A 13,784-nucleotide genomic window follows, 5' to 3' on the forward strand; every position below is an offset into this window, starting at 1 on the left:
ATAAAATGACCTAAACTGCCTCATAGATTTCCACTGTAACTTCTACTACCACCATCAATCCATCCATTTCCACTCTCCCTAGAACACTCCCACACCAGCATCAACTTCCTGGTTACCACGAACAGCTTCAACAATGGAAACCTACAGACAACTATACACAAGAAACCCATGAATCACCACACTTACCCCCACAGATCCAGTAACCACCCCAGACATGCCATAAAATCTGTCATTTACAACCAGGCATTCAGAATATGCTCTGAGGAGAAAGTCCAGGATACACACCTTAACAGGCTTAAAACCACCTTCACCAAACAAGAACATTCCAGAGAAGTAGATCACATCATGGAATGGACCACCCAAATACCTCAAGAGAACCTGCTCCACTACAGAAAAAAAACAAACCAAATCAAACAAAACCCCCTCCACCGACTGCACTCCCATAGCGGTCACCCAACACCAGGGCTGGCTTTAGGGAAATGGTGCCCAGGGTGAACTTGTATTTTGGCGCCCTTGGTCCCCGTGGGCGTGGTCCCCCCCATTGCCCCGGCCCCCATGAGCTCCCCAGGCTCCCCACCCCTCTTTGCCGCTAACCCCTGCACTTCCCCCCTTCGCCCCCTCCTGTGCCCTAACCCCTGCATTGTGCCCCCTTCACACCCCTTCCAGGAAACTGACCTGGATCTATGGAGCATCTGGCCTTGCTACTCGCCCCTCCCCCCCCAATACTGCTCCCCCGCACCCCTCTAGGGGGCTGGGGGGGGAGCAAGGAGCGAAATCAGGGTTCTCTGCATCCAAGTCACTTTCCCTACTTGGGCTGCGCAAGGACGGGGCAGGGGAGCAGCAACTCCTGATCCTCGTCGTGCAGAATTCTGGGCCTGAATCTCCAGTGCTTTTACATTGGTACAATGCAGTGGTGAATCAGGCCCCTCCAAGCTTACAGATGGTCCCACCCCTGAACTATCAGCATCCACATCTGTTTTCTGTCTTTTTCTTGCTTTTGACCAGTCAGTCTCGATCTGCTAAGTAAACAGCCTGGGGTTAAAATAGCCCGCTTTTTCTCAGCTGCTTATCATGGGGATTACAATCTACCACATTTATTTTACATCTGGTCAAAACTAAAAAGCGGCAACATGAAAAACTCTTATTTTTGCTCACAAGTATGTAATGTGTGCATACCCTGTACATGGTCATGATGGATTACATGTTTATACATACTAGAGCTAGCCACAAGCATCTTAGTTTGGGCTGTGCAAGTCTTCAAATACATTCAAGAATTCCCAGAGAATAGCCATTGAGAGATGAAAAACATTGGTCCAATTCATCGTTGGAGTACCACCACTGAAGTCCTTGGAGTTACAGGGGGGATGAATTTGGCCCTGTGCAAATAGGGTTAGATCCTGCAAGGTGCTGAGCACTTGGGCCCGGTCCAGCATATACTTAACTTTAAGCAGGAGCACAGTCACACTGAAGTTATTGGGATTATGTGTGTAAATGCTTTGCAGAATCCAGGTCACAGTGCTTAGCATCTTGCAAATTCAAATCCATGAAGCATTGTTGGAGCTTGAATGAAATGTGTTATTACTGCTATTATTAGTTGTTACTTTGTACAACAGATTTGTGCACAGTTCTTTACACGAATGAAGACAGAGGAATTAATTAGAAGAATAAGTAATGAAAGAAAGAAGCAAAATTTTATTTCAAATATTCTTAGATTTGCTGCTCCTGGTGGTGGGAGTTGGTAAATTACAAAGGATAGACCAAGTAACTACAACTATTACCAACAATAAATACATCTCCATTCAGCAAAAAGAAAGCTGCAGCCCTGTGTACCACAGTCATAAACTTCTTGTGGATTCTTGTTCACAACTATCTGCATTGGAGATATGAACAAAAACCCCTGTAAATACAGCTGGCCAGGTGAAGTGGGTACTTAAAAGGAGAGCTGTAGCCAATTATGCAAGAAAGATAAGGGTGGATCAAACATTGTTCTTGGGTGTGTGGGCAGACAGCTGACACTGAAGACAACGGGAGCCACTCATGCATGCATTCCAGAAGAAAATCAGGCTCTGCATTCCTTGTTCTGTCGACCAACTAGAGGATATATCTCTTCCATCTTATTCTCTAAAGTCTTCTCAGACAGGAAGTAGATCAAATGAGCCGTATGATATGAACATCCATAAAACGAAGCAGTAGAGCAGTAGCATAGCCCTAACTGACAGGTTGTGTATCACACCATCCATACGGTCCATCGTAAACCTGTCTGCAATCTCACTGTCCTTTCACACAGGTGTGTAATTGGACTTTGAAATGGCAGGTTTAAGGGTGATTCTACCAACAGGGAACACAAATTCTAATCTTGGGTCTGCTTCTATACCTTGGGCACATCAGTTCACATCTCTGTATCTCAGGTTCCCCATCTGTAAAATGGAAATATTAATATTTTCCTTTGTAATATTCATGTTCTGAGGGATATTATGTTAACATTTGTGAAGTACAATCAACATATAAATCACTATTATGACTAGTACAGCCTTATCTATAGACTGAGTACTACCTCCTGCCAGCATTTGGAAGGGCCAACTTGAAAGGGTAGTTTAACCTCTATGTCCATTTAAAGCTACATCCTGTACTCTGGGGGCATTCTGCGCCAAAAATATTAAAAATTCTGCACACAATATTTTAAAATTCTGCAAATTGTATTTGTCAAAATAACACTACATAATCACGCCAGTTTCAATTATTTTGGTAATTTATTTCAAAATACCTGTCAGCAAGTATGTCTGTAACAATACAGCAGTGGTCACCAACCGGTCGATTGTGATCGACTGGTCAATCCTAGAGGATCTCCCAGTCGATCATGATCTCTGGCAGTGTAGCGGGGCTGCCGCTAAGGCTCCCTGCCTTAGCCCCGGCCCCACGCCGTTCCTGGAAGCAGCCAGCGTGGCCTCACAGGTGGGGGGGGAGGGCAGAGGTCTCCCACCGCACACCGCTCCTGCCTGCAAGCACCATTCCCACAGCTCCCATTGACCGGGAATGGGGAGCTGTGGCCAATGGGAGCTGCGGGGGCAGTGCCTGCAGAGAGGGGCAGCTCGCGGAGCCACATGCCGCCCGCCCCCATCCCCAGGAACCACAAGGGCATGTTGGCCGCAGGAGCGGCGTGGGGCCGGGGTAGGCAGGCAGCCTGCCTTAGCGGCAGCCACACTACACCACCAACTGGGAGTGAGTGAGGGTGGAGGAGAGTGAGTGACGGAGAGGGGGGGATGGAGTGATTGGGGCGGGGCCTCGGGGAAGGGGCAGGGTAGATCCTGGGTTGCCCTTAAGTTCAAAAAGTGATCGTGGGCATAAAAAGATTGGAGACCACTGCAATACAGCCACACACAAAAATTCCCCTGGGAGTAGAGAGTTAAAGAAACCCCTTTGACAACCCAATTCATATTTCTCTGCCCTCTTCTCCCCCACCCCAAGAACCCAGCTGGGCGGACAGACACCCACAACCCCTCCCCCACAGAGCCCACCTGTGGGCTTCCCCCAACCAATACACCCGAATCCCCTCCCCCACAGAGCCCAGCCATGACCCCCCCGCCCAGATATCCACACCCCCTCCCCTCCAGAGCCTAGCAGTGGGCCCCCCCTTGCCCAGACACCCCGCCCCCCACCAGAGTCCAGGGATCCAAAGTGAGAAACAGCCTGATGCTTGGTTCCAGGCTTGCACAGTTTCCTGCACGCCACTCTCCTTCCCTCTGGGCATGTTGGGAACTGCAGATGCCAGGAAGGGTCTCGCTCCCTCTCCCTCCCCCGAGAAGTGGCTTCTATGTGCAAGCCGGGCTATTCTGTGTCCAGTGGCCGCTAGTGGCACCTAGCAGCACTGCAGTCCATATCTGTGGGGGAAAGGAAATTCTGTGTGCACGTCAATTTGTGCAAAATTCTGCATTGAGCAGTGGTGCAGAATTCCCCCAGGAGTAATCCTACAACTCCTTGTGCAGCGACAGAGGTGTATATAAGGCTGCACTCTGCAGCAAGTATGATTTCAGCCTATGGCCTCGACACAGCTAAAGCGAAGCACAGAACAACTGAAACACAGAACTACTATACCAGATGTTCCATCTAGTCCAATATCCTGACAGTAGCCAGTACCAGATGCTACAGAGCAAGGTGCAAGAGCCATTATGGAATAACTTGTCTATAGAGGAAGTTTCTTCCTAGCCTAATCATTTAGATGTGTGTCCCTCTGAAGTTTCTCAAGTCTTGACTAATGTAAGTAATTGAGTTATCTGCAAATTTTGCCACCTCACTGTTGCTGCTCTTTGCCAGATCATTTATAAATATATCAACTCGATCTAGTTGAAAATTTTCTGTCATTTTTCTTTATGGAAAACTGCGTTTCAGTCCAACTGCTTACCTTAGAAATATTTAATTTTTTTTGTTCACTGTAAACATTTTGATTTGGAAATGCTGCCATAGTGCCTCATGGCCGTTGTAGGTTGGTTGCCTTCTATTCCCTTTCTTTTCTAAGGGCTACACTCCCCAGCCACACTACATTTCCCACAATGCACCATGGCCAGGTACTCCCAGAATTCACAGTCTCTTCTCTTCAAGAAGAGAAGACCATGCTACATCATGGCAGATGTAATCTGCTGTGGAGCCTGGCCCACCAAGGAGAATGAGGCACCTGAACCTTAACTCCCATGAGGCACAGCAACAGCATTTTCAGTAGAAATATTTCTGATTTTAGCTAAATTTTTCAGTACTCAAATTTCTGGGGAAAAAACCTCCAAGTTTTCTGGGAAAAATCCCCCTCCTTTTTCAAACTGCACTAATATTAACACCAGTTGTGGTACAGGTCCTTGACACCCCACAGTTATCTTCTTGCTATGTTAAAAAATTACCATTTATTCCTAACTTTCTTCTTTCTTTTAGTCAGCTTCTGATCAGTTATAATACTTTGCCTCTCACCCCTGACTACTTAGTTGCCTTAACAGCCTCTTGTGGGGGGAGTCTGTCAAAGGCTTTTAAAAATTATGTCAGCCACTTCTCTTTTCTCAACAGGAACAGCCAAAGCAAGAACAGTTGCACTGGGGGATTGGGGGGGGGGGGGAGGAACAGGGTCCAACCAGGGCCACACCCTTCTCTCTCACACACTCTCACTCTGGACCCAGACAGTGCCTTCCCTCCCCTCACCATGTGGCGAAATGCAGAAAGCAACCAGCCAGAGACTCTAGCTGGTAAGAACAGGAGCAGCCAATGCAAGGACCACTAGATATTCTTTTAGAAACTGTTGAAAAACCTTTATTTCTCTGTCCTGTTCTGATTGGCTGTTTGCTCTAACCCTTCCTCACAGTATCTCTGCTTAGGTTTCACTCCATATCTCTCCTATCTACCCTCTCTTTCTCCTGTCCTTCTTCACCTCCTACCTTTTCTTTCCATTTAGTTAATCCCTTCCTAAATAAACTAAGTAAGGTTTTGTTAGCAGCTCAGCCATTTCGTTCTTCTGCCCTTCAGAACTCTTGCATGTATATCATCTAGACTTGGGGACTTGTTGCTCTTTAATTTATTAATTTGTTCCAGCGCCTCATCTTCTGACAGTGCCGCATATTTATTTCCTAAAAAGAGTAGGTACCTCCTCAATATACTCTCTGATGAAGAGTAATGCACAGAACAATTAGCCCCTCTACAATCTTCTTATCCTTAAATGTTCCTTTTTAGCCCCTAGTAATCCAACAGACCCACTGCTTTCCTTGCAGGTTCCAGTTTCTGATATATTTAATGAATATCTTGCTATTTGTTATGTCATTACCTATGTGCACTTCAAATTCTCTCTTATGCTGCCTCACTTATTAATAGTGATACCTGGCTCTTCTATAGCACTTTTCAGCTGTAGATCTCAAAGTGCTTTTCCAAGGAGGTCATTTTCGTTATGCACACTTTACAGATGGGGAAACTGAGGAACAGCGGTGAAGTGACTTGCCCAAGCTCACCCAGCAACAGTGCTGGGAATAGAACCTAGATCTCCAAATTCCCTTCACTCAACTTCTATTTTGCCTTTTATCTGAGAGGGTTTGTGATCCCTTCCTATTTTCTTTTTTCTGAAAGAAACCTGCTTGACATGATTGAGATCTTGAAGCTTGCTGTTCAACTATAAGTGCTAAGTAGATCCTGGGTAATGAGCAATATTAGCTCTCAAGCCTCTTTCATGTCCACTCCCTTATCTGCAATAGCATAGGGTAAAAGGAAGTAGCAAAAAGAATAAATGGACACAAATCAGACATCAAGAATTGTAACATTCAAAAACCAATAGGAGAGCACTTCAATCTCCCTGGACACTCAATAACAGACTTAAAGGTGGCCATTCTTCAATAAAAAAAACTTCAAAAACAGACTTCAGCGAGAAACTGCAGAACTGGAACTAATTTGCAAACTTGACACTATCAAATTAGGCCTGAATAAAGACTGGGAGCGGCTGGGTCACTATAAAAAGTAATTTCTCCTCAGTTGATACTCTCAGATTCTTGTCAACTATTGGGAGTGGGCCACATCTACCCTGTTTGAATTGGCCTCATTAGCACTGACCCCCGTACTTGGTAAGGTAACTCCCATCTTTTCCTGTGCTGTAATATATACCTGCCTACTGTATTTTTCACTCCATGCATCTGATGAAGTGGGTTTCAGCCCACGAAAGCTTATGCCCAAATAAATTTGTTAGTCTCTAAGTTGCCACAAGGACTCCTCGTTGTTTTTGCAGAGATTGAGTGAATGAAGCAAGATGTGAGTTTCTGCATGATCTTTAGCATACAAATGAGGTGCTTACCTATGCTTTTCTCCTGCTACTAAGCAGGAATAGCTTGGCAGCCATGCAGCAGTGCTCTGACTAATTCGGGATCAGATTCTGCAGAATTCCCTGTCCTATTCTTCACTTTTTACCTTGTACTTACCTGCTCCACACTCCAAACCTTAACTGTGCAGGAGGAAACCCTTAGCCTTCAGCCTCTGCGTACAGACTGCAAACTGCAATACCAATCATGATACCAACAGACAAGAATCCAGTGGGAGCTGGACTAAGACCACCAAGCCTGGTTTGAGAGAGAAATATGATGACAAGCAGAAGCTGTCTAACAGTAATTGGTTAAGGAATTAATAATATTGTACACTTTTATAATTGAGGATCTCAAAGCACTTTACAAACATTATTTAGCTTCAAAACATCCCCAGTGAGGCAGGGAAATATCAGCACTTTATAGTGGGAAGACTGGGGAGCAGGGGGTGTTAAGCAGAAAGTTTGTGGCAGAAATGAGAATAGAACCCAAGTGTGATGATGTGGAAGTCACCCCGGTGCACCGCACCTCACTCCCCTTCACTTGCGTTATAAACAACTCCAGACAGATCATTTTTAATCAAAGAGCACCCCACTTCCAAGGGTCTCATTTATAAATGACAACCATAAGCTCAAGTAGCAACTCACTGAGATGCCCAGGACATTTGACACCTCAGGCTGTTAGTCCAACTAGCCATCCCTGGCTCCTTCCTTCAGGAGACTCTTCTTTGCACCTGAAAAGAGTCTCCGGTCCAGGAACCCTTCCTACTTCCTTCTCTGGGTTACCCCTTTTCAGTCCTTTCTTAAGCAAGAATCCCCAGCTCTCCTCTTTGGAGCTGGGCAGTATTAGTTCCACGTTCTCCTTACCCCACAGTCTCCCCAGCCCCTTCTCCCCGAAGCTGGGTTCTGTTAATCAGATTTTCTAGTCCTCCCTAAACTGCAGCCCTCCACTCTCCTCTCTGGAGCTGAGCTCTGGGTTAGCCAGCTGGCCCCCTTTCCTTAATTACCTTCAGACTGCTCAGGAGGCCTGCCTTTCCCTGCTGGTATCTTCTGGTGTCTGCCCAGTTATATGAGAGAGGCAGCCTCTATGCTGGGTCCCCTTCTGCTAGCTCATCCCCAGTTGATTGGGTGAGAAGGGAGCCTTGCCCCGCTCTCTCTGAAAGGCCCCCTAGCCACCGATTCTTAAAGAAACAGTAACAGGATTTCCTCCCAAACACTTCTTACTCCCAAAACTATTTCCTCACTCCCAATGTCTGCCACATCCGTGTGTGTGTGTGTGTGTGTGTGTGTGTGTAAGATTTTTCAACCTCTTACAGGGCCGCACCACATGATCGGCTAGGTTGACCACTAGGCACCACTACCCTGAAGGGACAGACTACTCTGTCACACCAGATTTTATAATCCCAAATCTGATGCATCCACCACAAGACAATATTTCACCCTGGCTGGGGGACACTTTCACTGCTGGAAGAGCACTTGGAATTGCAAAACCTGCAGGGCAGAACAGCACAAGCTCCAAGAGCTTGGAAGATGCATAAAAGAATAGGAGGTGGAATGAAAAGCACAAGGACCCAGCACACTGGTTTATCAGGCAGGGGGAGGAGCCTAGATTGTCAGTCACTACACTACTGGTGACACATACCAGTGAATTCATTACAGCAATGGACGCAATCCCAGAGACATGTACCTGCAGTTAGGAACCACTGCTGCGCTCCTTGGGATTTAACTGTGGGATCGGCCAAGAAACTGAATGTAACAGTGTTAAGAATGTTTTTGAAAAAAATGTAACTCATCTGCACATATAAGGTTTTTCCCTGGCTAAAGGAATGCAAGTGTATGCCATGAAGCTTTTACATTATCTCTAACAGTTCAGCTGATTATCACGTCTCTAATTCCAGTTCACACAATGCCACACAGCACTTTCTTATTATGGATGTGCTGCTGACATGTACAGACACTGATTAGATAGTTTGACACAGGCCTAAGGAAGTACTTAATAAATAAATGACTCCATATTTCACAGCTATTTTTTTTAACTGTAGGTCCCCGTCCCTGTAGTTTGCTCTCTGCCCTCTCTCAACACAATTTCTTTTAGCTACTGAGCTAACGCAACCAACCAAAGCCACAATCCTAATATTGTTCAATTTTGTCCATCCTTCTATCTCCATGATATTCATAGCTACTCCTACAAAACCACGCTCCTAATCCTGTTGACAGGCCAAGGAATGCTTTCTTCCCACAGCTGCCAAGTGCCTTCTGTGGGGAAGTTCTATGACCTGGGCTATACGGGAGGTCAGACTAGATCAGTGGTTCTCAAACTTTTGTACTGGTGACCCCTTTCACATAGCAAGCCTCAGAGTGCGACCCCCCTTATAAATTAAAAACACTTTTTTATATATTTAACACCCTTATAAATGCTGGAGGCAAGGGGGGTTTGGGATGGGGGCTGACAGCTCATGACCCCCCCGTGTAATAACCTCACGACCCCCTGAGGGGTCCTGACCCCTAGTTTGAGAATCCCTGGACTAGATGATCTAGAGTGGTGGGGACTGCACCCTGCTTGGCCCTTGGGCTAGCTGAACAGATAGCAAGTAGTTGGTGTCAAGCAGTCCTGCAGTGTCTCAGGAGCACGAGTATCAACCTCAGGGGAGACCGTTCAGAACCAGGGCACAAACACTCAAATTGGTTGTGAGAATCTACACTCCTACTGCACCTGCTACCTGAGTCTCAAAGTATTTTGAGGGTAGGAGGGGGAAGCTGTGTTCTAGGGAATGAGAATAAGGAGATCCATATTCCAGACCTACCTTTCTCTCTGATTGTCAGCAAGTCACAAGCTCTCTGGAACTAAGTTGTTCTATCTGTAAAATGTTAATGATATCACCTTTTCAAAGTACTTGGATAGCTACAATTGAATAAGTGTTCTATAAAAACAAAGCATTATTAGCGTTAACTAAGCCTCACAACACCTCGGTGAGACATGTATTGACATCCTTTTGCTAGAGATGAAGACCATATACAGAGGGGTTAAGGGCCTACGCCAAGATTTTCAAAAATGGGTGCCTAAAATTAGGCTCCTAAATCTGTATTTAGACACCTAAATAAATGACCTGATTTTCAGAAGTGCTGATTTCATCAGGAACTGCCAAGTAATTAGCATCTCTGAAAATCAGGCCACTCCTTTAGGCACCTATCTTTGAGAACTTTGACCCTCGTTTTCAGAGGTGCTGAAAATCAGGCCTTAAGTGACTTGCCCATGGTCACATACGGATACACTGACAGAGCTAGAACCAGAACTCAGGAAGCTCCCAGTTCTCAGTCCTCTGCCCATTCCCTACTTCTCTCTAACTGAATTCATCTCTTACACCAACATCGTCCCTCCAGGAAGGAGACACACTAGCAGGGTATTGTGGCAAAGCTTGTAACTGTCTGGGTAATACTTGTTCTGTGGATAAACAAAAATTTCATTTTCTAAGGCAACCACACTGACACCATTCACCAGTACTACATTGACTTAGAACCTGGAGTCTTTATTCCTTCAGTCCAATTCTGATTTCATTTACACTGGCTTTACCCCCCATGTAACTCCACTGACTTCCTCATTTACATCTGTGAGCAGAATCATGCCCTGTGTGCAGCACTGTCTCCTAGCAGGTTGCCATGTTTCTCCATCTGAAAGGTGGTAGCCCTGCATCTGCCAAACCCAACTTACTATATGTAGGCTCAGTTTGGTAGACTGACTAACCCGGTCACCTAACCCTAGAATCTACTACTAATACAAGAAATGACACTCACCTAGTTTTAAAGGAGGACCTGGCTGCAGGGCCACCCAGAGGATTCAGGGGGCCTGGGGTCTTTGGCGGCGGGGGGTCCCCAAATTGTAGCCGAAGACCCAGCACTTCAGCGGCGGGTCCTGGGGCAGAAGGACCCCCCGCCGCAGGTCTTCAGGGCACTTCGGCGGCGGGTCTCGAGGCGGAAGGACCACCCGCCACCAAATTGCCGCTGAAGACCCGGAGCGCAAGAAGCTCCGGGGGCCCGAGCCCCGCGAGAGTTTTCCGGGGCCCCAGGAACGAGTGAAAGACCCCGCTCCAGGGGCCCCCAAAAAACTCTCATGGGGGCCCCACTTGCCCCCCCACGGGCGGCTCTGCCTGGCTGATACAGACGGGGCGGCTCTAGCTTTTTTGCTGCCCCAAGCACGGCAGGCAGGCTACCTTCGGCGGCGTGCCTGCGGGAGGTCCACCTGTCCCGCGGCTTCGGCGTGCCCGCCGCCAAATTGCCACAGGACCGGCGGATCTCCCACAGGCATGCCGCCAAAGGCAGCCTGACGGCCGCCCTTGCAGAAACCAGCAGGCCGCCACCTGCGGCTTGCCGCCCCAGGCACGTGCTTGGAGCGCTGGTGCCTGGAGCCACCGCTGGATACAGAGAAATGCTAGGCATCAATCCAGAAAGCAAGGTAACAAGAACAAATCTGTCAGCACTAGAGTTGGCACCTGCTTTGACCCCAGAGATCAGAAGAAGGTTTTTATTACAGCCCAGCAGAAGAACCAGACTCTGGAGGGACAGAGGAAATTAATTTTACCAGACTTAGGCCTTGCCACCCACGTGAGCTGCAGAAATTTGACAGCCATTAACAAACTCTTCAGGGAGAACATGACAGATGTATTCTGTGCTACACCCTGTACCACTGCAGGTCCATGGATCATATTTGTGCGTCAGTCACCTAATCTGCTGCTCTAAGCAAAGGCTGAAGTTGTGGATAAAAGCAGCAATCAGAACACTGAAATTGGTCTCAAAAGTTTTGCTGGCAGCAGCTCCCATGCTTGTGGGAATTCTTCCCTTTTGCTTTATGTATCAATATTAGCTCCACTAATGTAAACTAACAACCCTAGAAGATACAGCTATAAAGCATGAGGGCTTTTAACAATGGCATATGGTAGGCAAGGTTCATTTACTCTAACTTTAATTTTCTTCCCATTAGCGGCTGTGTATGTTAGAGCAGCTCTTCCAAGTGTATGTACACTTTGATGTAGCTGCCCCTCCACAAATGGTGGATATACTGAGCCAAATTCATCCCGACTGTAAATCCACTGGACTTTGTACCACAGGACCATTTCAATGGGTAACGGTTTTAGTTTGATTAAGGATTGCATGTCTTTGTACAATTCCAATTGTGCCTGCAAACTGCAGGTGCAAGAAAGACCATTAAAAAAAAATCTGGCTCTTTAGTACCAAAAGAAAGTTATACTGACTGATATCCTGAATATAAAATGCCAATTCCGGCAGCATCCGAAAGCTAAATTAACCCTTTCATGAGTTATATGCAGTGTTGTTGTAGCCATGTTGGTCCCAAGATATTAGAGACTCTTGCTGAGTGAGGTAATATCTTTTATTGGATCAACTTCTCTTCGAAAGAGAGATAAGCATTTGTGCTAACACAGAGCCCTTCTTCAGGTCTTTCACATACACTCACAGATCTAAAGTCCAGGAGGGACCATTATGATCATCTAGTCTGACTTCATGTATAGCACAGGCAATGGAACTTCCCCAAAAGAATTCCTAGAGCAGAGCTTTTAGAAAAAAACATCCGATCTTGATTTTAAAATTGTGAGTGATGAAGAATCCACCACAACCGTTGGTAAACTGTTCCAATGGTTAATTATTCTGTTAAATTCAGACCAGAAATAAGGCGTAAATTTTTGTCTAGCTTCAACTGCCACCCATTGGATCATGTGAAATCTTTCTCTGCTAGACTGACAAGCCCATTATTAAATATTTGTTCCCACGTGGGTACTTATAGACTGAAATCAAGTCACCCCTTAACCTTCTCTTTGTTAAGCTAAACAGATTGATCTCCTTGAGTCTATCACTATAAGGCACGTTTTCTAATCCTTTAATCACTCTTGTGGCTCTTCTCTCAATGCTTTCCAATTTATCTACATCCTTCTTGAATTGTTGACACCAGAACTGGACACAGTATTCTAGCTGCGGTCGCACCAGTGCCAAATACACAGGTAAAATATTCTCTCTACTCCTACTTGAGATTCCCCTTTTATGCCTCCAAAGATTTCATTAGCCCTTTTGGCCAGTGTAGCACTGGGAGCTCATGGTCTGCTGATTATCCTCCATGAGCCCCAAATATTTTTAGAGTCACTCCTTCCCAGGGATAGAGCCCCCACACCCTGTATGTATGGCCTACATTCTTTGTTCCTAGATGTATACATTTATCCATATGAAAAACAAATACTGTTTGCTTTCACCCAGCTTACCAAGTGATCCAGATCTTGTCAGTGACCTGTCTTAATTATTTACTACTCCCTAAATTTTGGGGATATCGGCAAATTTTATCTGTGATGATTTTTATGTTTTTTTTTTCCATTAACGACCTAGAAGATGTTACATGGCACACGGCCAAGAACTGTTCCTTGTGGGATCCCACTAGAAACACACCTGTTTGATGATTTTTTCCCCATTTACAATTACATTTAAAGACCTATCACAGTTAGCCAGCTTTTAATCATTTAATGTGTGCCATATTAACTTTATTTCTCTCTAGCTTTTTAATCAAAATGTCACACAGTATCAAGTTAAATGCCTTTCAGAAGCCTACGTATATTACATCAACACTATTACCTTTATCAACCAAACTTGTAATCTCATCCAAAAAAAAAATATCAAAGTCAGTTTGACAGGATCTATTTTCCATAAACCCATGTTGATTGGCATTAATTATATTACCCTCCTTTAATTCTTTATTAATCGAGTCCTGTATCAACCACTCCATTAACTTGCCCAGGATTGATTCAAACTGACAGGCCTATACCCAGGTTATCCCACTAACCCTTTTTCAGTATTGGCACAACACTTGCTTTCTTCCAGTCTTCTGGACCTTTCCCAGTGTTCCAAGACTTTGAAAATCAACATTAAGGTTCCCACGACTGTCCGCTGTACAGTCCATGATCTCTTTCTTCCAGTCATTTCA

General features: G+C 45.7%; 1 protein-coding gene and 1 long non-coding RNA gene across 9 annotated transcripts in view; both read right to left on the bottom strand.

The window, feature by feature from the left end:
- The window catches only part of PRKAG2 (protein kinase AMP-activated non-catalytic subunit gamma 2), a 393,593-nt gene that overhangs the window by 194,171 nt on the left and 185,638 nt on the right, over positions 1-13,784 (bottom strand). The window lies entirely within an intron of this gene.
- On the bottom strand, positions 1,673-8,007 carry LOC117872019. Its single transcript, XR_004644384.1, has 2 exons — positions 7,816-8,007; positions 1,673-2,417 (listed from the first exon to the last, which is right to left on the bottom strand). It is a non-coding gene; the product is annotated as an uncharacterized LOC117872019 (long non-coding RNA).

This window comes from Trachemys scripta, chromosome 2, assembly GCF_013100865.1.
Source record: "Trachemys scripta elegans isolate TJP31775 chromosome 2, CAS_Tse_1.0, whole genome shotgun sequence".
NCBI lineage: Eukaryota > Metazoa > Chordata > Testudines > Emydidae > Trachemys > Trachemys scripta.